Source organism: Pectinophora gossypiella, chromosome 22 (assembly GCF_024362695.1).
Source record: "Pectinophora gossypiella chromosome 22, ilPecGoss1.1, whole genome shotgun sequence".
In the NCBI taxonomy this organism is placed as follows: Eukaryota; Metazoa; Arthropoda; class Insecta; order Lepidoptera; family Gelechiidae; genus Pectinophora; species Pectinophora gossypiella.
In genome coordinates this window covers 9376644-9402677 of record NC_065425.1, presented here as the reverse complement: position 1 = coordinate 9402677, position 26034 = coordinate 9376644, and the positions used below count along the sequence as shown (strand labels likewise).

General features: G+C 37.2%; 1 long non-coding RNA gene across 1 annotated transcript in view; it reads left to right on the top strand.

The window, feature by feature from the left end:
* Positions 1 to 26034, top strand: part of LOC126377276 (uncharacterized) — a 181430-nt gene that overhangs the window by 105158 nt on the left and 50238 nt on the right. The window lies entirely within an intron of this gene.

The window sequence follows — 26034 nt, the reverse complement described above, 5'->3', positions numbered from 1 at the left end:
ACAAAGTTTTTTTTCGACCCGGTAAGTCCAACTTAGATAATGTTGAATTCGTATGTTATAATATAATGTAACTACAACGTATAAGAAGTTGCATTTCCAGTTTCCTAAGTCCAAGCCCGAAAACGTAGTTTTTATTTTTATTTTGTGGTGCCCCCCACGTTGGGGGCACTGGACTGGCAACGTGTTAACGCTAGGGGGTGAGGAATTTTCCAGAGTTGGGAAGGTCGATCATTGTTCTCACAAGTCACACGAGAGAAAATCTTCTTTACTTTCATAACTAATAAATACACTCTTGGTTTTCGCGTCTCGCTCATCGGCCTGCAGGAGTCAAATGTAAAATTTCAATCCAACACTGCTTTACTATTTTCACGTCTGTAAACATTTTTCCGTATTACCAACATTATGAACGATAATAGAATTTCACAAGATGGCGACACGCGGAAATCCTACAAAATGCGCGGGAATATATATCGTCATAATAAAACTAGTTTATGGGCACCGCTTCTTGCCGGTTAACAAGGTGATCAAATTGGTACCATTGGGAAATAAAAAAAGTAATAAATTTGTAAATTGGAAGGACGAAATGGGAGGAATTTCGAGGTTCTTTCCTACATAAATATCTTAGACCGTACCTAGTTAAGATACATTAAAAATATATTCAAGCACAGCTGGAAGTTCTGTTTAAATAAGTTTACTCTTCTATAGAGCGATAAATATCTCACATACCCTCAATCGGAACTAAATCTTATGAAAAAGTCCTTTTTGACAGTTGTTATAATGGAGAATATAAAGAGATGGTGTCGGTAAGCCGTAAATGTTGTACCGGGTGAGAGCCTTCAGCGCTCCCCATTTGTCCGGCCAAGTAGTTAATGCCATCTGCGGCAAATCTACAATAAGTCACGTCAAAAAAAAGGTGGTAAGCCGTGGTAGCCCAGGTTTAGTTGGTAGAACGCTGATGAGGTCGCAGGTTCGAGTCCAGCACAGGCCTAAAACAATGGTGGGTGATGAATTTGTTTTCAAATTCATGTTAGATCATAAATGATTATCACGTGCTCAGCGGTGAAGGAAAACATCGTGAGGAAACCTATATTCCCAGGAAATGCATTTTCGGAGGTATGTGACCTAACCTTCATGGGTTGGAAAATCAGGCAGGCAGTCGCTTCTGTAAAAAACTGGACCTGTCAAATCTTCAGGTTTGGTAAGCGGACCCTGTGGAAAATGAGATAATGCTAGGGAGATGATGATGATGGTCCTGCCAATATACTACAGTACCACAAGACTCTATCGACCTGTACACAAACAAAATCACTGATTTATACAAAAGTTGACGACTACATTCCAACTGGGGTAGTCAGAGGTACATCTATCGCAAGAGGAACTAAGTACACACACCTCATCGAGCTTTTTGTTAGACAAACGTGATAGGTGAGCCGTATCGCCGTCTATAATGGTTGAGCCATAATTGTGTTAGTGAAAACTGCGCTTCAGATAAACTAATGCATAATTGGTGCAAGTCCGGTTCCGAGATTCGAACCGACACTCCCTGATTGAGAAGCAAGCCGGTGTACCACAGGACCACAATGACTGATTTACCCATAAAGCTTTTACATTACCAACTAAATTGGAAACTGCCTTTTCCACCCTGGCGGCTTAGGAAGATTGGCTTCGGGGTAATTTACCCGCGAATCGGGGTAATCCTTAGAGGCAACAATTACCTTCTTTTTTCCAACATTCGGAAACTTGCCTTGAAAAAGTTAATTTATTTTATATTTAGTACCTAGCTATTTATTTCTTATTTATAACATCTGCGGCAAATCTACAATAAGTCACGTCACAAAAAATATAATTATAACAACTTGAAGTTTTAAAGTGTGCTCTGGCGTGCTTGTATGACACGATTGATGAATGTGGAGGAAGCAAGAGAAGTGTGTCGGGATCGATGCAAATGGAACTCCATAGTCTCTGCTTACCCTGGTGTGAAATAGGCTGGAAGAAATGATATTGCCCAGAAAAGTATCAGAAATTGCGTAAGTACGATTTAAAACCCAATCTTTTTTACCGTGAGAACGAATTCATTAACAAAAACCCATTTTCCACTACAACTTGGCTAAATGAATACATTTAGCACAATAACCCTTGAAATCCCGACGAATACAATACAATAACACAATGTTCCTGTCAATAATACCACGCCCTCCGGCATAAGTACAATACTTACTCCCCCGATTATTTTGACTGCATGATACGTCGATCAATTTGTGAGCAGTATTGTCTAAAACAAAATACCATTTACGCGTTTTTTTACTACTGTTCTTTATAAAATTTATTCAGTTTAGGGATAATTAAATACATACATATTACTGAATGGTGGCCAATGGATGTTATGCGATATCGAGGCAGACCACCAGCCCGGTGGTCGGATGACATAGTGAGGTACGCCGGAAAGCAATGGATGACAGCACAGGACCGGAAAGGATGGCGTGAAAGAGAGGAGGCACAGGTGTCCTCCGTTAGTTACAAAATATTCTCGGCCCGTACGCCCTCGGTGCATCCAGGCCTTTAGCTATACCCCTCTAAATATTCTTCGCTATTAAATTAATTTGTTTAAGTAAAATTTTAACTAACGAGTGTAATGGGCTCTCAAGATCAAAAGCTGCGGACACACGAGTGCGGGAACTGTGTGGCACGCGGCGGGACCGTGGGGAGGTGTACTTATAGTAGATTAAAGAAGGGTACGAGGCGTAGAGCAGTGAAGAGCTCGGTGGCGCAGCGGTAAACGTGCTCGGTCTGCGATTGTTGAAGTTAAGCAACTTTCGCAAAGGCCGGTCATAGGAAATGTTTTCATCTCGAGCTCCTCCGTGCTTTGGAAGGCACGTTAATCGCCGTTAGTCCCGGCTGCATGAGCAGTCGTTAATAACCATCAATCCGCACTGGGCCCGCGTAATGGTTTAAGGCCCGATCTGCCTATCCATCCATAGGGAAGGCCCGTGCCCCAGCAGTGGGGACGTTAATGGGCTGATGATGATGATGATGATGAGCCGTAGAGCATACACATTTCATAGGCTTCATGACTATCTAATAAAGTTGGGAGGATTGTGCTAGTCTTAGACCGGAATGGCGCCGCACCGTTCACAAGAGCGTGAATTTATTTGAAGAGAAGCGTTTACAAGATCTCGACGCATAGCGCCAAATACGGAAGACTTGACCGAAACCCTCCTATAACTACACACTCAATTCGTCAGGCCAGCTTTAATGTGTGCCGTGTGACCGGATCTTCAAGTCCAAGTCCGGTTTCGCCAGCCGGATCAGAGCCCACCACAACAACGACTCGGGGTAGATATTTAGGAGTCGCCGTCGCCGCATACGGTTTGGACGACATGAAGTAATTAAATAATAAAGTTAGATATTAAAGAATCAATCAGCGTAGTCTCGACGAGTGATGTACGAGTATATCACTACGCTGCTGACAATACTAGCTGACGTATTTTGACAGATCTAATCCTTACCGCGCATTGAGCTATTTACTGAAGACTAGGCAGCATGGTCTTATGATCTTAGCCTGACCCCCAAATGGGCAAAAGAAAAAAAAAGCATTGAGCTATTGTAAAATGGGCTTTTTGGCGGGAAACGGGAACGGGACAGTTGCTTTCTTCATTGAATAATCTAAATAATTAATACGAAGTGGTGTTTTGTGGTTAATGATCGCATTAAGTTAGTCGGAAGACATTCGCGAGTGTTATTATATGGGAGTATTCAATAAACAAAGTGTATCTGCCTATTTTCGCTTCGTGCCAGGAAGCCGCTTCATAACTCGAAAGTTTATGCGGACTTTTGAGTTAATTCGTTTGGGGTTCGGAGTAGGAGTCTGCTCCGAGGGTGGGGGCTTAGGTTTCATCATCATCACCTTTCATCATTTCATTAATCATCAAGAAAAAAATACGTAAGACAGCCATCTGTATGGGCATAGTTCCCTTTGCCTTACCCTTAGGGGAAAACCAAAACAAAAAAGAAGTCTATGGACGATAAAATTAGAAGCTCAAATGTAGGCGGCAGCGCTGTTGAGTGTTCCTAAATTTAGACAGAAAAATCGTGATAAATTCGAACAAAATGTGGAACAACGTGGTGTCGTCTGAAGGATGAGTTACGAAAAGTAAAAGCCATCAGTTGGAAAAAGGCAGATTTGATTCAAAATTAGTTTTTCTAAGGTTTCTTCTTTCCGATCTTTAGGGAATGAATACACATCCATCGCAAGATGAACTAAGTGAATGTGATAGGTAGTAAGCCTTATCGCCATTTGTAATAGTGGAGATAACTGTGTGGGAAAACTGCACTTAAGGTAAATTTATGACTTGTTGTTGCAAGTCTGGTACGGTCACGAGAATTAATATGTATACACTTTGGTACCATGTCACATTAACTTTTTTGACGAATTGAACTGTAAGTCTCACTAAATGTCAAATACGTTAGTGCGACAGAGTCCTAAAGTGGGTACATTATATTGCTCATGACTGTACCGGGGTTCGAACCGCCGCTTAAGAAGCTAACCGGCTATTCCATAATATCATTCAATTTTTCATCACTAAAAGGGCCACGCTCTTGTCGGTGTAGCATTCTCCATTCTTGTCTATCAAAGACCAATTCCTTCACTTCCTTATAAGACACGACGTTCGCTTTCTCTTTAATCTGTTCCACGTAAGCTCTTCTTGGTCTTCCCCTTCCTCTCTTTCCTTGTAGCTTCCCTTCTGTGATGTTTTTTAATAAATTCTTCGTGTCTCATTAGGTTTTCAATCATCTTGCCTCTTCTGTCCTCAATAACTCTCAATATTTGCTTTTTTTCTCTTACTTTTATTAGCACTTCCTCATTAGAATAAGTTGGAATGAAAGAGTTAATAATGACTAGTGATGTACTTAATTACTTGTTTATTTATTTTTTAATTTTATCCATGTCTAAATCTTCCAAAGCCAAACGCCAAACATTAGGGCGTATTCACACGGATCGGGTACCGGTTATATTTAATCAAACCATATTACGACTAATGGGCGGCACGTGACGGCACTCGACACTCACGTACGTACTCGATTGTTACTTTAGATTTATTCCGGGATTTTTTATTGGTAAATTATGTTTTTTTTTTATTAATGAGGTGAGTTGGATAGGTTACTGAAAAGTAAAGATAAAAGTTGTTTTTTATTGTATTAAAATAATAATCAGAAAACTTGTAACCACTACTGTATGGTGAATATAAGTACCTAAGTAATAAGGTAGGTACTTAAAAATAATGTATGAACAGTAAACCGTTTATTGAATACGTTTATTGAATACAATTTAAAAATTAAACAATTTACAAAAAAGTTTACGTTTTTTTATTTGTTTTTTTTTTATTTTACTTTTTTTACATTTTTTTTATTTTTTTTATTTATTGAATTATAATTAAAAAGGAAAAAGATCTTTCAATTAAAAAGATTGAAACTGACAATAAACAAAGTACACTCTTTTATAAGATATAATCAATCAATCAATAATACTTTATTGCACAACGACATATACAAAGAACATAAACATACGAATAAAAATAAGCACAATAGGCGGCCTTATTGCTAAATAGCAATTTCTGCCAGGCAACCTTAGGGTGGAAGAAGTTGTAGGTATAGGTTTAGGGTAATATACCTAGGTATTCTTTATTCTTAAGGTAAGATAAATTGAACACAATGGACACAAGATACACAGATAAGGACAACAGACACAGAAAGGCATAACAGCGGGCTTTACGGACACACTGTATTATGATAATAGGCTAGTTTCTAACTAGTCAAATCAGTTACTTTTTACTAAACGTTAAAACACGAAATTACTATGGAATTTGTATGAAAAAGCCACCTGTGACTTCATAGAGAAACGTGACAAAATGTCGCACTTATTATTACATTCTTTATAAAAAAAAACTTAAATAAGTTAAACAGTATGAAAAAAACTTTTTTGACACCTTTGGATGTGTCTTTATTTAGTAATCAGAATTTCATAATTTATGTTTGACCTAGGAAACTAACCAATTTCTTCTGACCATTATAGACAGTGTGTAAGGAGATTGGTTGACAGCCCTTAAACTAGTACCGTCCTTCACTTGCAATAAGTGCAAGAAAGAGATAGACATAGTTTTAATAAAAATAATAAATAATGAAATGTTTTTATTAAAGGTAAACCCAATAATTATAATTTTAATAATGATATTATTATAAATATAAATGTATAACATAACATAATATAATACAAATTACTTAAAGTATTAAAACTAAGTACTTTTTACAAATTACTTTTAGTTCTGTCAAATTGAGTTACACCATCATCATCATCATCAGCCGTACGACGCCCACTGCTGGGCATAGGCCTCCCCCAAGGATCTCCACGACGATCGGTCCTGCGCTGCCCGCATCCAGCGGCTTCCCGCGACCTTCACCAGATCGTCGGTCCACCGGTCGGTGTGAGTTACACAAAAAGTAATAATAAAAATCACATCGCAATGAAAAAATGACATCTACGTAGTTGTCACAAACTAAACACTTCACTAAACATCACGATCAAATAAAAAAAACCTTAAAGCACACTTTTACTTTCAACATAAAGACGTTAATCCCAAAAAAAATATTAAGTAAGTAGCTACGTCTTTATATCCGATTGTCCCCAATTCCAGTGGAATTCGGCTAATTCCCACAAAAACACTTTCAAAATAAACACGGGTCTAGTGTTACCATAATAATGGCACCGAGAGTGTCTATGGCAACACCGATCTTCATCCGATAACGAAGAATCTATTTGTCTATTCTATATTCGCAATTTCGGTGAGACACTTGGCTAAGACGGGGGTTTAAAACGTGCTTACAAAGTTCCGTAGGTATTATACAAATAATGTATTTGTTATTCCGTATCATAAGTACCTACTAATACCTATTGTGATCTGAAAACTTACTAAAACGAATGTCATCTTTCATTTCGAAAAAATAGAACCAGTTTTAGACATTCCAACCTACCTCCTTACACGCTATCTGTATGGTTCAATTTATGTATCCTCAAGAAATAATCTAATGAATAAGTTGACAATTACTTAATATTGTTTGCTTAATGATAATTATTATTTTTTAAATAGATACATAAAAAGTAGGTAAGTAATTGTCAATTCACTGACTACGACAAGATTATTTATTTTAGTATTCTCTACGCAAAAGCTGCCATGTAGGTACCTGTCAAATCAGAAAATCGTTACATTGAAACTTAATTTGTAGGTAAGTATATTATATTTTTTTAATTAAGAAATCTAACCTAGCTACTGCCAATCGGGCAAGTTTTAGTGCGTTCCAAAAGCACTACAACACGGGACCCCTAAAAAGAAAAACTTGTGACAATCACTCACAGTAATCGCGCCGCTCAGCCTAGTTTTGTGCAAGTGCACCGACGCGGCAGTATGTTTTCGAACGTGCCCAGTCAACTTTAAGAAAAAACCTTTTGGCGCGAAAGTGTCCTTTGCGTCACATTTTCTGAGAATTTAGCCAAACATGGTGGTTGTTTGTAATCTGTTTATCTCTTCTTTACAATTGTAATCTAAAACTATGGATAGTTGTAACTGCAGAAATACGAAGCTTTTTATTAAGTGGTAGCATATACGTTTTAAAGAAGAATGCGTATTATGTGCAAGATTGTGTTGATGCAGCGATGGAAATAGATTAGAAAGGTACCTCCCTTTAGTACGGTCACGAGCATTAACGAGGTACCATGTCACATTAACTTTTTTGACAAATTGAACTGTAAGTCTCACTAAATGTCAAAAATGTTAGTGCGACAGAGTCCTAAAGTGGGTACATTATATTGCTCATGACTGTACGTACCTCCATAGATACATGAAATAACATCCGCAATCCTTAATATAATGGACGGAGCCAAGCCACATCGTCACATAGAAGTAAGCAAGGCTGCGGTCAAACGCGATCCTATAGCAATTAAAAAATATATTGAAAAATTATATCAATAATACGTACATTTTAACCATACCCTCTTTACTTATGTAATAAATACAACACAATCTCAACAAAAGAAATAGGTAATCTATTTTTTCTTCAGAAAGGGCGTCAAAACCCATCATTTATGCGAAAGAGCATCGAACAGGAAAATTGGAGTGGATCAAAGGCCGGAATATCATATGTGTATTGATCATAATGCTTCTATTACAAAATTGGATTTGTCTGTTATGACGAGACTAGCTTCGAGGTTTGGGTACGCTTGGGTTGGCTGTGTAAAATGGTGAATTCCAGACCAATGGAAGTGTCACTGTGGCTCGCTATATTAGAAAGCATTGACGTTAAAAACTCCTTTTTGGCCGTGACATACCTATTGTAACTTTGGCTCAGATACAGATATCATTCACTACTTGACCGGACAAATGGGGAACGCTCACCCGGCACAAAAAATAGGAGTTAGGTAAACTCTTTCCGCAGTATGTTAATATTCTTTTTATCAAAGATTTTACGTACGTACGTAGTCGTTATATGAGTCATGTCAGGGGCCTTTGGCGGCTTAATAGTAACCCTGACACCAGGGTTGATAAGGTTGGTAATTCACCTCACAACCCACACGATAGAAGAGAAGATCAAAGATTTTGAGTGCGTTTACCCACGATTTACCTTGGTATAAGACACGCAGACTCAAATAGTGCCTATTCGCTCTTGCCTTGAAAATCCCCAAATTGTAGGTATCAGGGAATAATTGGATGATGCAAATTCGTCCGGACACATCAGCCTTATTTTCTTATGGTTTAGGAAATTATGCCTTTACGTGCATAATAAAGTCCCGCCCGTTAGGAAAATGCTAGTATCAGCATGCTTGTACTGAGCTGTCAAATTAACCAAGCTATATTTCCCGGAGTATAAATACTGATACGTAGGTAGGTATGTGTAGCAGAAATATTTGGACAAACAAACCAAAGCGTCGAGAAGGTATATGTGAGTGAGGGGCGCTACTTAGCGGATTTCTTAGGGGCGGAAGTTTTGAGGGATCGAGTGGGGAGACGGGATGTATCACTGTAGGTACCGGCAGGCTGGGTTAGTACGGAGAACGATTTTGTTATAGACAATTTTCGTTTTACCTATTACAACCTATACCTACTTGACACTACCACTCACAATTGAACACTCTAGGCTAAGTTAAAAAAAAATACATTTATCATAAGTTTTTCTTCATAAGTATAATGGCCCCGATTCATGCAGACACCTCCTAATTTTACTTTAAGTTATACCTGTCATTTTCTTATCCGCCGAAATGAGAGGGACGGATGATTGACAGCTCTTAATTTTAGGAAGAATGAGTAAATGAATGAATAACCCGGGCGAATCAAAAAGGTATCTCGCTGATACCAGCGCTGCATACGCAAACCGTTTGACGTGTGCTGTCAACATAATTCTGTCGGGTTATTGGCCAATGTAAAATTTTTAGACTGTTGTTTTAGATTTGTGCTTAAAATTGACGTGTGTTCCATTTTTATGCTTGTCGATTACCCGTCCCTTTCCTTTTCGGCGGATAAGAAAATGGCAAATATAACTTAAAATAAAATTAGATGGTGTTTACAGGAATTAGCACCAATATCTACTTATTTCTTTAAAGCTTTTGTATTGGTACCATTAGTATTCGATATGGAAAAGCGGGGTCTTCTAACACAGGTGTTGTTCACTTAACAGAAGGCCGCTAGACTTGACAATGACTGTACCTTTTTGTTGAAATAAATAACTTTTCCATTTTCATTTTTCATACCTACACGTTTCCTTAGTACACGCATTTGATAGAAGAAGCTGTCTCAAGACAACTCACCAATCACCATGCATCTTCTCTTTCTCACACTCCCTCTCTTTCAGTACAAAGGGGCGGCTTTGAAGCGATTTCTTCCAGAGAATCACTGCCAGGAATCATTCATTTTATTCGTCAGAAATGTGGTACAATGTTATGATTTAAAGCCCAAAAACTCTTCAAGTGATGTTCCATTAACCAATTTATTTAAAGTTTCCTTTAAAACTCATCATCATCAGCCGTACGACGCCCACTGCTGAGTATAGGCCACCCCCAAGGATCTCCACGACGATCGGTCCTGCGTGACCTTCACCAGATCGTCGGTCCACCTTGTAGCGGGCCTACCCACTGAGCGTCGTCCGACACGTGGTCGCCATTCTAGAACCTTTCCGCCCCAGCGGCCATCGGTTCTCCTCGCTATGTGCCTTCGCCTTCAAAATTATTTGACCCTTAATAGGTTGAGGTGCTTTGTAGTAGACCAGTTTACTCATTTGAAGAGCTATTCTTTTCAATTCGAATCAGCAATAAAGAAACAACATATGAAATGTTTAGAGAAAATGCTTCCACGTTCGAATTATTAGTAGAAAATCCGTCTCCACGCTTCCTCGCTGAGGTATGAAGTCGCCTGTCACATCATCCCATACATATTTTACACGAACCGGTAAATATAATAAAAGCCGCCCCGTGTCGGCGTTCCTGCAGACGCCATTTTGCGCTATTTATGCTATATGTCGGTATTTCTTCGTAACGTCTTCAAGGGGTGAGTCTTGAGTGACAATCTTTGTACTATCATTATATCTTGGAAATAACGGGTTTTGTATTATTATATAAGTATCCACACACACATCCAAAGAATTAAGGTCCAATTCAGTTGGCCTGAATCACTCAAAGCAACTGATTAGACCTTTTTCGCACAAATTTTCATCAGAGGTCTTTATAGGGGGCGGGTAAGGATCTTAATAAGGGCCCTCACGGGGCATTGCAGACTCAACAAGCACCTACATAGAATGGAGCTGACCAAGCCCCCTTTATGCAGATTCTGTTTAAAGGAGGATGAGACGCCACTACACCTGCTGTGCAGCTGTGAAGGTCTCATACACAGTAGAAGCCGAGCACTGGGGATCCAGATAATGGAACCCTCCCAAAAAGACGCTCGATCTAATCGAACGGATTGGTCTAGAGGAGAAGTTTTAAATACACTTCTCATCAAAAAAATCGAAACACCTTGCAAGTTTACGTTTTGTCAGGATTATCAGAAAAATATGTACATTTAGGAATAAATGTTAAATGTCGTTTAATAGTGAGTAATATGAGCTTATCAAATCTTAATGTTAATGTTCTAAATTTAAATAAATTTTTCATAGGTTTCGTATTTTGTTAAATGAGTCATTTTTATTCCGTATGGAGTATAAAGGAAATGGATAAAACAACACACGTAAATGAAAAAAAAAGCTAAAAAACGTTTATTTAATAACTTGTATTCCCTCCCCGAGCTTAAATTACTGCTTCCATACGGTTCTTCATCGATCGGATGAGAGTCACGATCACATGCTGTGGTATATTGTCCCATTCCTCTTGGATTGCATCTTGCAGCTGGCTAAGTGTTTCTGGGGCAGGATCTCTTGCTCGAATTCGTCTCTTTAATTCATCCCACAGATGTTCAATGGGATTCATGTCCGGGCTTCTTGCTGGCCATTCCATAATAGAGATATCGACTTCGTTAAGATAATCTCGTACGACGCCCGCGGTGTGAGCCCTAGCATTGTCGTGCATGAATATGAAGCCGTTGTCAATAAAATGTGCATAGGGCATCACATGAGGCTCGAGACACTCTTCGACGTACCGATGACAGTTTAGTGCAGGCAGACGTGGCCCAGACACGAAAGCAAGCTCTGTCTTACCGTCGGCGCTGATTCCTCCCCAAACCGTCCACGAACCGCTACCATAGCTGACCTTTTCTTCAATGTAGCATTGTGCATAGCGTTCTCCGTCTCTTCTGTAGACCTTGTTCCTTCCGTCGTTACCATACAGCATAATTTTACACTCATCAGAAAAGAGAACTTTGCTCCACTGTAGGTATGACCAATTTAGGTGCTCACGTGCAAAGTTAAGGCGCGCTCTTCGATGGTCTGCAGTTAATTTCGGCCCATTTGCTGGCTTATGCGGTACCAGTCCACGATCCTTCAACCTTCTTCTAATTGTAGAGTCACTTACAGCCACCCTTCGTACAACACGAAGCCGCTGCTGCAGTTGAAAAGCGTTAAGGCGTTCTTAAAGAAGTTGTTACAATAAATCGATCATCTCGCTCAGAAGTGACCCGATTCCTGCCAGATCCTGAACGGCGCGTGAACAAACCAGTCTCCCGATAACGTTTATAGACTCTATGAACAGATGACAGGCTTAGATGCAGTCTTGCAGCCACAACACGCTGACTAAGGCCAGAATCCAGCAATGCCACAACTTGGGCGGCTTCTGTGGGCGAAGTATCCATACGTTTTAGAAAAAAAACCTTTTTTCAGACGTCCCAAAGTCACAGTATTGAAATAAAAAACAAAAAGTTTAAGGATAGGCGCCAATTTTTAGTTTTTAAACGCTAAATGTACTCCAACCCTAAACACACATGTGTCTCAAAACAGTGATTCATTTCGTTTATAAGATAAACAAATGAAATTCTAATTTTGAATTTAGAATTTTCGCTTATTACTGTAATGGCCAAACTGCCAGCTATACATTTATGTATTTTTTTTCATCGTATGAATTCTTTTTTGTGTTAAATTCGGACAGAAACAATGAAAACGGAAGTGTTTCGATTTTTTTGATGAGAAGTGTATATACATATCGTCGCTGGAAATTTCAATTGACGTAAAGGACAAATGACAGGTTTTCAGGAGAAACAAAAATAATTTCTTGATACTTAAAGTCTCATAACTTTTGTAATTCTAAACGTATTGAAAGATGTTAAATACCAAAATTCTTAGAATTTTCTTGTCTTCCAATTAAAAAAAAAGAATTACTTTAATAACTAGCATAATAAGAAAGTGACTAAACCTTACGCCCTTATGTTATTTAAAAAACTTCCCTTACAACCTTTAGGTAAAATTTTTTTCTACATATTATTATGTAGGAATTTGGTCACAATAGATCTAGCTAGGTCGCAGTGGCCATTCGAGCTGCATTACTTCGAGTCCTCTCAAACACAAATACTTAAATCTTCTTAAAATAAATCCCCACACACACACACATACGTAGGTAACTACCGCTACACCTAGCACAGCAGAACTAAAACTTGTCGGAAGACTCTTCTTCGGTATAGGCGCCGTGCAGAGTTGCCTTCGTTTAGTCTTCTAATTTCATGAAAAACAGACATGTGCATCTTTTATCTTTGTTTTTGTTAAATGATGACTCTTGTTACTATACTAAAGCACAACACATCTTCTATTTATTTTGATCAAAATAAAGAGAAGCAATATACTTAGGTAGCAACATAATTCAATACCATATCTGATCCAAATGCTGCTTGATAAGCCACGGAAAACTATGTCGCATTGCAGCCTTTTGGAGTCGTCTTCGTGCGTCCAGTAACGGGATTCTTTGTACCCTGTGTGAGTGCCTGGACAGTCCCATCCTAATCCATTGGATTTCCGTGCACCGTGACTGTTACTTTTAAGACTTGGATGTAATTGCAATTTTATTTTATTTTATTTTTGTATGGACGTCCATTGAATTTGTTATTATTAATGTATGTTGTTTTAAGTATCTCGGGCCTATGGAGTCCCAAACTTATTAATATTAATATTATTATTGTTATCTTTACCCTTTTTCTACAAATATTTTTGTAATAATGGGTTTACATGCCTGTAAATAAAGAACTTTTATTATTATTATTATTATGTACCCGTTTCATGAAAAAATAGGTAGTTATCACGTTAAATGTGTACAACGCCATTCATCTACATATATAGTTTTTGGGGAACGCAGCATGGAAAGTCCCTCATTTTCCGTCGAAAAATTAATGTTTTATTTAGGTAATTGTGTTTTTTTTTAATTATTTTCATTTGGTATACAAATGACAATAATTGCGATGAAAAAGTATTATTTTAACTATTTGCAGTTTTATACTTTTATTGCTGTTATGTGCATACATATAATACGTTTTATACTGTTTTCTGGCAGATATATATTTCATATTCTTCCACCAGGTTACCTATCCGAAAATAACGGATCCGTTATTTTCGCCCCGAAGATTTCGGGTTTTTCGGAGGTTGTCTGGAAGAGATCCCTCTTAGCGATAAGGCCGCCTTTGCCCACCTTAGAATAAGTTTATCCTGTAAATATTTTGTGAATTTGTGTGCAATAAAGTGTTTTATCATTATTATTATTTCGATGAGTGTAAGAAGCGAAAGTTGTATACCAGGAACAGTAATAGGTAAGTGAAATTCGGTGGCGTCTACCTGTCTACCCCAAAGGAAAATAGGCATCAAATTATATAATACAGGAATGTATGATATTATGCAAGAATCGTCCTTACTTTATGTCTAAACTTCTGTATACAACAACTATATTTCGCCACAACAAAATTCACTTTTCTTTACAAATTCATTCATCGGCGTTCCTCAAAGATCTAAAAGTTTAAGTGCGTACTTAACGCATAATAACTTGTTAAACTTCCTTCAATAAAGCCACAAGAGCTCGATATCTTTTGGCGGCTACCATCATACCACATTTGACCATTGTAATAGTCACCATCCCGCCACTATAAGCGAAAAAACCATACAATACCATTCTTAGAGTGCCGAAGTTGGTAATAAAAGCATTAAAAGGTCTAAAGTGTTATAGGAATCGCGTTGTCCCACTAATCCTACCACAATAGCTATAATCTTATTGATATATTTTGCTTTTAATATTTAAGTGCATAGAATTATGCAATGGAAGAAAAAATATGTAGTTTATTTTGCCTTGAGTTGTAGATTTGCCGCAGATGGCAATAGTTACTGGACCGGTGAAGCGCTGAGGGCTCTCGCCCGGTATACAATTTAAGACAAGCCCAAGGGCGCCCAGGTGGGCGCGAACCTCGGCTCAGGATGTCGTCTGAGAGAATAATGTTTGAGAGAATCAGCTCCCGAATTTGCCGATGGTGACAAGCGCAGAATTTAGGGAAAACCGCGAACACGCCAGGTCTGTACGATATAGGAGCCCTGAAACATAACAAAGCATCACGCCTGTATCCTCATAGGGGTAGGCAGGCAGAGACCAATAATATCTACTTACTCACCTTCAACGATTGTGACACATTTTGCTTTATACTTACTTATCTTTGCTTATACACTCTAACTATCTTGCCGTCTATTACATCGGACTTAAACACAGCTTACAAGGATTGAGTGTAAACATTATACACTGCCTACCCCGCTTTATATATAGTATTATATACAGTATAGTATAGCCCTCTACAGAAGTGAAACGTGGACGCTGACTCAGAAAGACAGAGAGAGACTCGAGGCCTTTAAAATGTGGTGCTGGAGGAGCATGGAAAGAATAAGTCGGACTGAAAGAGTTACTAATGAGGAAGTGCTAGTAAGAGTAAGGGAAAAAAGGCAAGATGATTGGACACTTAATAAGACACGACAAATTTATTAAAAACATCATAGAAGGGAAGCTGGAAGGAAAGAGAGGAAGGGGAAGACCAAGAAGAGCTTAAATGGAACCGATTAAAGAGAAGGCGAACGTCGTGTCATATAAGGAACTGAAGAAATTGGTCTTTGATAGACAAGAATGGAGGATGCTACACCGACAAGAGCGTGGCTCTTAAATTAGTGATGATCTAAAAAAAGAATTAGTGATGATCTGTGTGCAATAAATATCTTATCTTTTCTTTTCTTTTCTTATCTTCTTCTTATCGTGTGGGTTGTGAGGTGGAATACCAACCTCATCAACCCTGGTGTCAGGGTTACTATTGAGCCGCCAAAGGCCCCTGACATGGCTCATTAGTGATGATGTGACCTCACTTTAGGGCTCTGTCTCCTCCTATCCGGATTACGGGCGTGAGTTGTCTGTATCTATCATAATAATTATATTATTATTCCCACCTACATCGCTTTTCGGAAACACTATTATTAACACTCTCATTCTTCATTTTACGCAACCCAGTGTATTGTAGAAATGGTATTGTTAAAATCCCATACAGCCATACACAGTTCACTCAAGTGTGGTTTTAATACGATCAAGCTACTTAAGATTTCAAGCAGTTTTATTGTCGACAGCTTAAGCCGATAAGCCCGAATATTTGGGGCGAATAACAGTCATTTACGGCCTTATGACTGTTTTTGTGGTATTTATTTAGGCGTGTGTAATACACTCAAGTTTAAAGATAGGTAATAAAAATACTAATATAAGATTTATAAATTCACGCCAGTGATCCCTAGTGATCCAAAAGACAGCTTGTAGCCACTGTTGATAGAAAGACCGACAGAGGAATTGACATTTGTGATGTGACATTTTTTACGGGTTATACTGATGCTTTTCACCATAGGGTTCATCATATCCATCTCAGGACTTCGTATCAATGGTGATATTTTGTCTTAGTTCATCTTGCGATGGATGTACTTCTGACTACCCCAATTGGCATAAGCGTATTGTGTGCCTTCATTTCGGTATAAAAGCATAAACATAGCATTATGTTTGCAACGAAACTAAACACGACGCCGCAAAGCTATTATCTTTTTTGATATGTTGTGCAAAATCTGGATCTTTTTAAAAGATCCCGCCAAAACGAATCGGCGTGATCGGATTTGTAATAAAAATGTTTTTATTTTTTGTCACAACACAATGGTGTAGTAGCGAGTCGCCTCATTGGATACAAGGGCCCTTTGTTGGGCGCATTTTGTAAATAACCCTAAGTTTTAAAGTTAAAGTTTAACTGAATGTGGGGTGGATTGTTCTAAATTTTTAGAGCGCTTGCTTGTTAAAAATAGTGATGGGATATATTGAATAATAGATATATTATGGAGATCTGTATCTCTCGGATGGTGTCAGTGACATCGTAACGAATACTAACGGGGATGATTCAGACCCCGATTCTGAGTTAATATCAAGTGGAATTTCCAGTCGGAAAATTCATGAAAATTTTTGAATGTTTAAATTATTTTCTGTTCCATACTTTTGCGACGGAATATTCCACTTGATTTTAACTCGGAATCATGGTCTGAATCATCCCTCAAAGTTTTCGTTACGATGTCACTAACACCCTGTTTAAAAAGCAAGACCAGAAAAATAATGTTTATTGATCATCAATACTGGCGACTATTTCTAGATTCTCTCTCTCTCTATTTAAGAGCTGTGCTCTTGTCGGTGGAGTAAATCGCCATTCTTCCCGCCAAAACCTTCACCTCCCGATACGACACGACCTGCACCTTCTCTTTTATTTGTTTCATAAATGTTATCCTAGGTCTAACCCTTCCTCTCTTCCCTTCAATTTTTCCTTCTATAATGTTTGTTATTTATTCTTGAAACTCGAAGGTACATACCTGTTTAATACTTCCGGGATGTTTTGATTTTTTATGTACAATCACAGAGCAAAAGTTCAGTCACTGACCACGTTGCAAAAGTTGTGACCACGCATAATTAGTCCAGCGAATTATTTGTAAACAGTGGTGAAATTATGAACCATTAGTTGTCATAATTATAAAATTCATGTTTTTGTAGGTGTTTTGGTCTATTACAGAAACGACATGTAACCAGGAGGTCTTAAGTGCAACACAATGTATTACTTTGCAAGAAACTGTTTGGACTTTTGCAGCTTATCGTACAGTCATGAGCAATATCATATAGCCACCCTGTCGCACTATCATATTTGACATTTAATGAGACTTTCGGTTTAATGTGTCAGAAAAGTTAATGTGACATGGTTTCAAAGTATATACATATCAGTACTCGTGACCGTAACTATATTGTCCCATCCCTAGCGATACCACCCGCCGAGTTTGTTTGAAGACGCCCGCCATCCGCCATTGTTAACATTTAACACACCATTATAACAGAGCTAAATACCATACATAATTACTGTAACAATTGGATAAAGCTCCCAGGCATATTGTTTACTTTTTTGTTATTTATTGTATCTAAAGATTTAAGTAAGTACATAAAATACTAATTGTACTTACAGTGTGCTGGGGGTAAATGCCACATCGAAACAATTCATCTAAAAAAGCAATATTGCTATTTGACATTTACTTACGCACTTAATTTTATATGCGCAAATATTAAATTTCTATATTGCTTTTCTTAGATGAATTGCTTCGATGTGGCTTTCTAAACCCCTGATTCCAGTATACACCATCTAATTTTATTTTGAATTATAGGTACTTACCTGTCATTTTCATATCCGCCGAAAAGGAAAGGGACATCGACAGCCATAAAATTTATGGAACACACCACACGTCAATTTTAGGCACAAATCTCAAACAATCCTCTAAAAATTTTACATTGGCCAATAACTCGACAGAATTAACTTGACAGCACACGTCAAACGATTTGTATACCAGCGAGATACCTATTTGATTCGCCCGGACTATTTACTCATTCATTTTAAAATTAACAGTTGTCAATCATCCGTCCCTTTCCTTTTCGGTGGATAAGAAAATGACTGCTTATCTCCGAGCATGTGGTAAAAATCGACAAGAGGATTGTGGCCTCTAACAATGTAGACCATAAATTAAGGCATTCAAATTCAAATAATTCAAAAATATCTTTATTCAGTAGGTAACATAGTTACACTTTGAATCGTCAATTTTTACATAACGAACGTCTCATCCGCCTAAAACTACTGCAGGTTCTCACAACCTGTATAGCCGGGGAAAAGAAGCTGCAAGAAAAACCTCGGCACAGGGCCCTAGACGTTCTTTAGAAAAAATAAACGTAAAATATTTTTAAGTATACAATTGAGTAATTTTGAGCAATACAATTGAGCTGATTGATCACCCATAGGGTTCCTCATATCCGTCGTATCAGAATTCAGAAGTGACTGTAAGTCATTGTGGTTCAAAGGGACTCGAGGAGCGAGTTATGTTATTTTTTGTAAAATAGTCTTTCAATGGAAAAGTAACAGTTGTACGTTATTATCCTACTAGCGACATCTGTGGAGGGGTAGAACAACTAAATGTATACAGCGCCATCTATGTATTTATAATAAGTCAGCTCTGCGGAGAGTGCCCACTCAACAGCATAATATTCTCAAGTCCAAAGAGTTCTGTTTTGCACGAATAGATGGCGCTGTTTTATATTTTCTTCAGCACATTCTCAACTTCATAGAGTACTTTTTTGAACGTATAGATGGCGATATGTTATAAACAATTCTCTTATAATATTGTGTAGTGCGTCAAGCTAGACCTTGTCGTTAACTCTCGCCAAATTTCGCTTACCGTCAAGGTAGCAAGTGCAATAAAACATGGCTATCAATCCAGAACCATGATGGTACTAATTTTTGTTAATAATGACTAATTAATAATGACTTTTTGATATATTTCTACAAAGAGAATCAGGTCCAAATTATGATGGTAGGGAGTACTATTTCATACGAGTTTATTGACATTAGTTACAAACTGAAGTATGCAAGCATTCCCCAGATAATAGGTATTTTCAAAACGTCAAGCTAGCGGGATCAAAGAACTGCCTTTATAACTTTGGAACCGTTGAAGTACTACTTTCGGTATTTTGCAGGGGGTGAGTACTATTTCGGTACTATTTTTTGGCGTTTAAATCAAAGCAAAAGACCTTGTCGTTAACTCTCGCCAAATTTCGCTCACCGTCAAGCTAGCAAGTGCAATAAAACATGGCTATAAATCCAGAACCGTGATGGTACTAATTTTTTTACAACAGGTACTATTTTTTTCAATAAGAGTACTATTTTTTGGTATGGTCAAATTATTTTTTCGTGCCCATTTTTTTTTTGAGGCCGCTAGCTTGACGCACACACGTTCGTGCCTCACCCAACAGGGTCCACATAATAATCGTGGTTCACGCCGCGACTTGTGCTGAGTGAGGCCCTTTTATCTCAGGACGTCCACCACCACCTTATGATCATTGTAATGAATATCCTCCTATGCTTTTGTAATTGTTATGTAATTTTTTTTAAGTGATGTTATTGTCTTTGCCTTTGTGTGTGGCGTCCTTTCATAAATAAACAATTTCTATTTCTATAAACATAAACAGCCTAATGCCATTCGCTAGGTACAGGCCTGCTTCAGTCAACTGAAGGGAGTATGGAGCATACACTATATACGCTGCTCCAGTGCGATTTGGTGAAGGTGTTTAAGAGTTATTAGTAAAAAGTTATGAGGTACGGAAATCTAGCGGCAAATATTTTTCCAGAATCATTTTTTATTTTCTCTTAAGTACTTTGTTAACCAAGTTTTACATAGCCATTATTCAGGACATTAAAGAAAAAGAATACATTCATAACTATTAGGTTTATTCAACATTGATCTCTGACACTACCAGACTTCCGATATAATTCATTAAATTAATAATAAGTTATTATTTCAAAACACAATAAAAAATTAACACTATGCCGTATAAGTACAACTAATACCCGATTACACTTTACAACTAACTTTCTTATGGCAATCCAAGTCTTAATAATTGAAATATGTAGCATCAAACATTATGGTTTTGCTATAGTAAAATAACAAATTAATGTGTTTTTGGTCAGGTTAGGCAGATACGATAAACTTAAATAATTAAACTTACTTAATCAACGGGCATACCATTTATCGACACCCTGAATAACATTTCGATCACACCTTTATGTCATCCCGATGGTATTGTTCTACCATACCATGGTACCATGGTGTACCATACTGTTTTGTGTACAGACAATTTATTTGTTATAATGGAAGAGCGGGGCTCCAAACACGGGCTATGTCGCTTAAATGGAGACCCCAATCCACCAGTAGTTTATTATCCGAAACTTTATTTTCGGATTCGGTTACGGTTTCGGATGATGTTTTTTTACATTTCGTGTGATTTGGTTTTGTAAAAGAAAATAAACATTTTTAATTAAAATACATTATAACGGGTTCTTACCGCATTTAAAATAGGAATATGAGACTCTCGATATTTCGACACTGTTGCAAGTGCCATGATGTGTGTGATTCCGATATCAAAAACATAAACAAGCGGCAAAGAAAGAGGGTAGACAGATATGTCTGCCCGTAGAAAATTATGGATCTACCTACTCCACTCCAATCTCATCAGTCATCCCGTGATCATGGCACTTGCGACAGTGTCGAAATAACGGGAGTCTCATATTATGCCTGTTTTAAACGCGGTAAGAACCCGTTATTATGTGTTTTAATTATGAGATTAAACGAACTTACCTGTAAGTGAAGTTCTATCTCAATTATACGAAGCTCCTTGTTCGAGAGGTTTTTAACAGTGTAGTCTACGTCTTATGCTCCAGCATCGTCACAATTTTCAAAGCTCATATCCAAAGCTAAAAAAAAAAAGTTAGTTTCCCGCTTCCGAGCGCACCTGTCAACTAATGTCATTATGTTTAAAGCATGTTTCATGGACAACTCCATCACCTGTGGAAGCTTTAGGGCGGGATATTAAAATTGAAGGGAGGGAGTCCTCTCGAACAAGGAGCTTCGTATAATTGAGATAGAACTTCACTTACAGGTAAGTTCGTTTAATCTCATAATTATACTCGCTCCTTGTTCGAGAGGTTTTTAACAGTGTAGATGTTCAAAGTTTAGTTGGGAATGAAACATTTAAATTGAAACGAGTACCAATAATATGATTATTCATTAATGAATAAAGTACATACATTGTTATCACAAAAGCTAATTAAGCTGCCCATGACTTTAATCCCAATAAAGGCAGTCAGAGGCACAGCCGTCTCCTGATAAACTCAGCGCGGCGTTCCACCAAACGTTTTGATATTATCATGTAAAAAACAATAAGAATAATAACTGTTCGCTAAACAAGTTTCACCAGTTCTCAAGAATGGAATCGATATTATGTATGTTATATATGGTTATACTATACTGTACTAGAATAGATACATAGTTCTAAATAATAAAGTTGAAGTTGAGCAAGTACATTAAATACCTATTTCACATTACTATCAATTTCACAACAAAATAACTACACAAGAACAAATTTCTGATGGAGCTCAACATCAAGATTGGCTATAAGAGCCTCACAGGGACCTCACCATAGAGCACATTTCCGAAGCTCTTGAACAACAACGATAGTTATAGTCGAAAGGACTGTGAGACTTCATCATATAGTATAACACTCATTTTTCATTGGCACACCAAGGGCTACAATAATTATCAAAGTTACACATTATTTGTTTACATACATAAAAGAAGAAGAAATACATAAAGAAGAACGGGTAATGACGAGGGCACCCAGACACAAGATTGATTGTAACATCCTGTGCTAAGTTGGCAATTGTTGTCGACATTGAGTAGTTAAATGAATCCTAAGACAACATGTCAAATTGATTAGAAAAAATACAAATATAAGTGCAAGTAAGAATTTCGATACATTTATTCAAATGACCTTTTTCATTAAAATATTCAGAACCACTGAACTAAACTTTCCTCTTTATTATAAGATATTGTTAAATGAGGCTGAAAGTATAAAGAGGGGAAGTGCATTTACATTATGTACTTGTGTGATAATTATCTTCGGAATAATTAAGATTTTGTTTTTATTAAAATAGATTACCTGAGCCCACGTTATTGTGTATTACCTAATATCGACCATATGGGCTTGGTAATAACATTTAGTATAATTTTTTATGTGGTAATAATAAATAAAACTTGTTGTGGATTTTTTTCCTATTCCTTTATGCAACCTTTCACCCACCAATCAGATGATAGAACAACGTACACACAACACATTAACACACATAACATTGTTTACGCAGCTATCTCTTTAGTGTAATAATTATTGAATTTGTTTTTAGGACAGTAATAGTAACGTCCTATTATTTACTGGAAAAATAGGATAAACATATATTTATCATGAAAATATTATTGTTACTTCTCCACTGCAGTTTGGTTCCGATTGATTAAGTGGAGGGACATTATTGTTGTAATTTTTATATTAATTGTAAACTGTGTTTTGGGCTGATCAGCAACAACATAATAAATCTACAACAACATAATTTAGAGAAAACGCTAATGGTGATGTAAGTTATATGTTAATAATGAACTATTTTTCCTTCCTTTTCACCTATGAGTTAATAATAAAAAGGGGAACTATTCTATCTAACCGAACTAGGTATCAATATTTTACAATTTCGAATGTAATACTTGAAGGAAATTTTCATTGAAGTTATAATATTATCAGGTAGGTACCTCAATTTATACTGAGATTAGTATTGTTATTCCTGATTAACAAAGACAGGATTTGAATCCCATGTCTTAATGATAATGCTAAAACTTTTAGTGATAGACATTCGGAATTAATTTTACCAGAATTTTGAAAAAGTAAATATCATAAAGGTAGGTATATTTGCTTCTGCAAATTTTCCCATTATAACTTTATAGGGAATTCTTCCTCCTCATGAGGTACTATTCTTAAACGGCCTTGCTGCCTGGGCCATTGTTGATACTAATGGCTGTGAGACTGCTAATACATCTGGTTGTAGCTCTGCTACTACTGCTGGCTGTAGGGCTGCTGGTACTGCTGGTTATGGCACTGCTGATCATGACTGGTTGCATCACTGCTTTTATTGCTGGCTGTGGGGCGGCCTGCTGATACTGTTCCTTGTGGGCTTTCTGTTCATGCTGTTGGCTGTGGGGCTGCCTGCTGATACTGTTGTCTCTGTTCCACAGATCCTGTTGCTATCTCGTTTACTCACTCTTCGGGCAATGTTATTCATTATTATTTATGTGCTATTTGAATTTTATGATGTTGGTTGAAAGAATTTAATAGCAGTATTCTCTAACCATGTCTTATGTACAGTTATCTCTTTTGAAGGTAATCTCTGACATTACATACTATTAATACTTTGATTTCTAGCACAGTTGAATCATCTGATAAAGATGTAAAGGCCTGTGATGATGAGGTTGATTAATAGAACAGAGGCTTTTAGGTTTTGAATTGTCGGTTATTTCTTCAGAATTTGTACTCTCATTATTTTATAATAATCAATTTGACATAATAGTCTATTGTTTCTCAGCATTAGTCTAATCTTGAGTTTCAACATGGGTATGTAAGCCCCGACAATTCAATGGTTTATCTTCGATTCCTCAAGTGACAAACCAAACATGGAAATAAAAGTATAAAAATAGTTGGTCTATGTTCTTGCTATCTACTAGCGTTTAGCAAAAGGCGATACTTGTAGTGGTAGCTTTATGTTATTTGAGTTGATACCATCAAGTCCATTGTCTATCCTCTAAGTGATAGCTCTAGGTATGGAAATGAGAAATAGGTATATAGCGCTTGCTAATACCGACCATAATCGTGGTAGCTCTTATATTAATAGGGTTCATACCATAAAGTCCATTGTCTATCCTCTAAGTGATAGCTCTAAGTATGGAAATGAGAAATAGGTATATAGCGCTTGCTAATGCCGACCATAATCGTGGTAGCTCTTATATTAATAGGGTTCATACCATAAAGTCCATTGTCTATCCTCTAAGTGATAGCTCTAAGTATGGAAATGAGAAATGGGTATATAGCGCTTGCCAATGCCGACCATAATCGTGGTAGCTCCTATGTTAATAGGGTTCATACCATCAAGTCCATTGTCTATCCTCTAAGTGATAGCTCTAAGTATGGAAATGAGAAATAGGTATGTTAGCGCTTGTCAATGGCGACTTTCTTAGTGGTAGCTCTTACATTCATTGTGTTGATACCTTCAAGTCCATTGTCTATCCTCTAAGTGATAGCTCTAGGCATGGAAATGATAAATAGGTATATTAGCGCTTGGCAATGGCGACCTTCCTGGTGCTAGATCTTTTGTTAATTAGGTTGATACCATCAAGTCCATTGTCTATCCTCTAAGTGATAGCTCTAAGTATGGAAATGAGAAATAGGTATGTTAGCGCTTGTCAGTGGCGACCTTCCTAGTGGTAACTCTTATGTTCATTACATTGATACCTTCAAGTATATTGTCTATCCTCTAATTGATAGCTCTAGGTATGGAAATGACAAATAGGTATATTAGCGCTTATCAATGGCGACCTTCCTAATGGTAGCTCTTATGTGCATTGTGCCTTTAAATCCATTGTCTATCCTCTAAGTGATAGCTCTAGGTATGGAAATGTAAAATAGGTATATTAGCGCTTAGCAATGGCAAACTTCCTAGTGATAGCTCTTATGTACATTAAGTTGGTACCATCAAGTCCACTGTCCATTCGCTAAATGATAGCTCTAGGTATTAAAATAAGGCATAGGTATATTTGCGCTTTGCAACAGTCTTAGTGGTTGATTTTTATGTTAATAGGGTTGATACATCAAGTCCATTGTCTATCCTCTATTGTGATAGCTCTAAAAGGAAACAAATAGTCTGTCTATTCTCTAGTCAGACAGTTCACTACTAGTGCTTAACTAGGTGACTCTCCAAGTGGTGTTCTCTTGTTGGTTAGGTTGGTACCAATAATCATCATTATTTTAGAGTAATTTGGAAGAAATTGCTTACTATCATAAGGCTATCTTTTGCCTGTACTCTCTTAACACTCTTTCTGTTTTTATTGTTAGGGTATATTATCATCATCTTATATTGTAAGTATCATTCGGAGAAGATAACATTATTAACACCACTTAACAGAGACTGTGAGAAGGGATTATGTACTGTTATAATATATATAATATCATTTTTAAGTATGGTTATCCTGTAGTAAACCAATTATAATTCTCTAAATGTTTTAAGTGTTATCTTGAATAAGTTATGTATCTTGTCTACCAATGGTGTAGATGACCTCTGTGATATCGAGTACTACTGTGTCATGGGTACTTCTTGATGAACAGGGTAAACATGAAGTGCTTCTGTCATCTAATTATCTGAACTTGTCAAATTATTTCCGAGTTAATTATTTACTTTTCTATGCCATTCTGCGGTTATATTTCACTGGTTCTCTTTGTTTTATAATAAAACTGCTCATTTCATTCGCTGATAGTAAGTTATCAACCGCAACATAAGCAAAGAACACGAATTACAAAAAGAAACAAAAAAAAATTTTTTTTTTTTT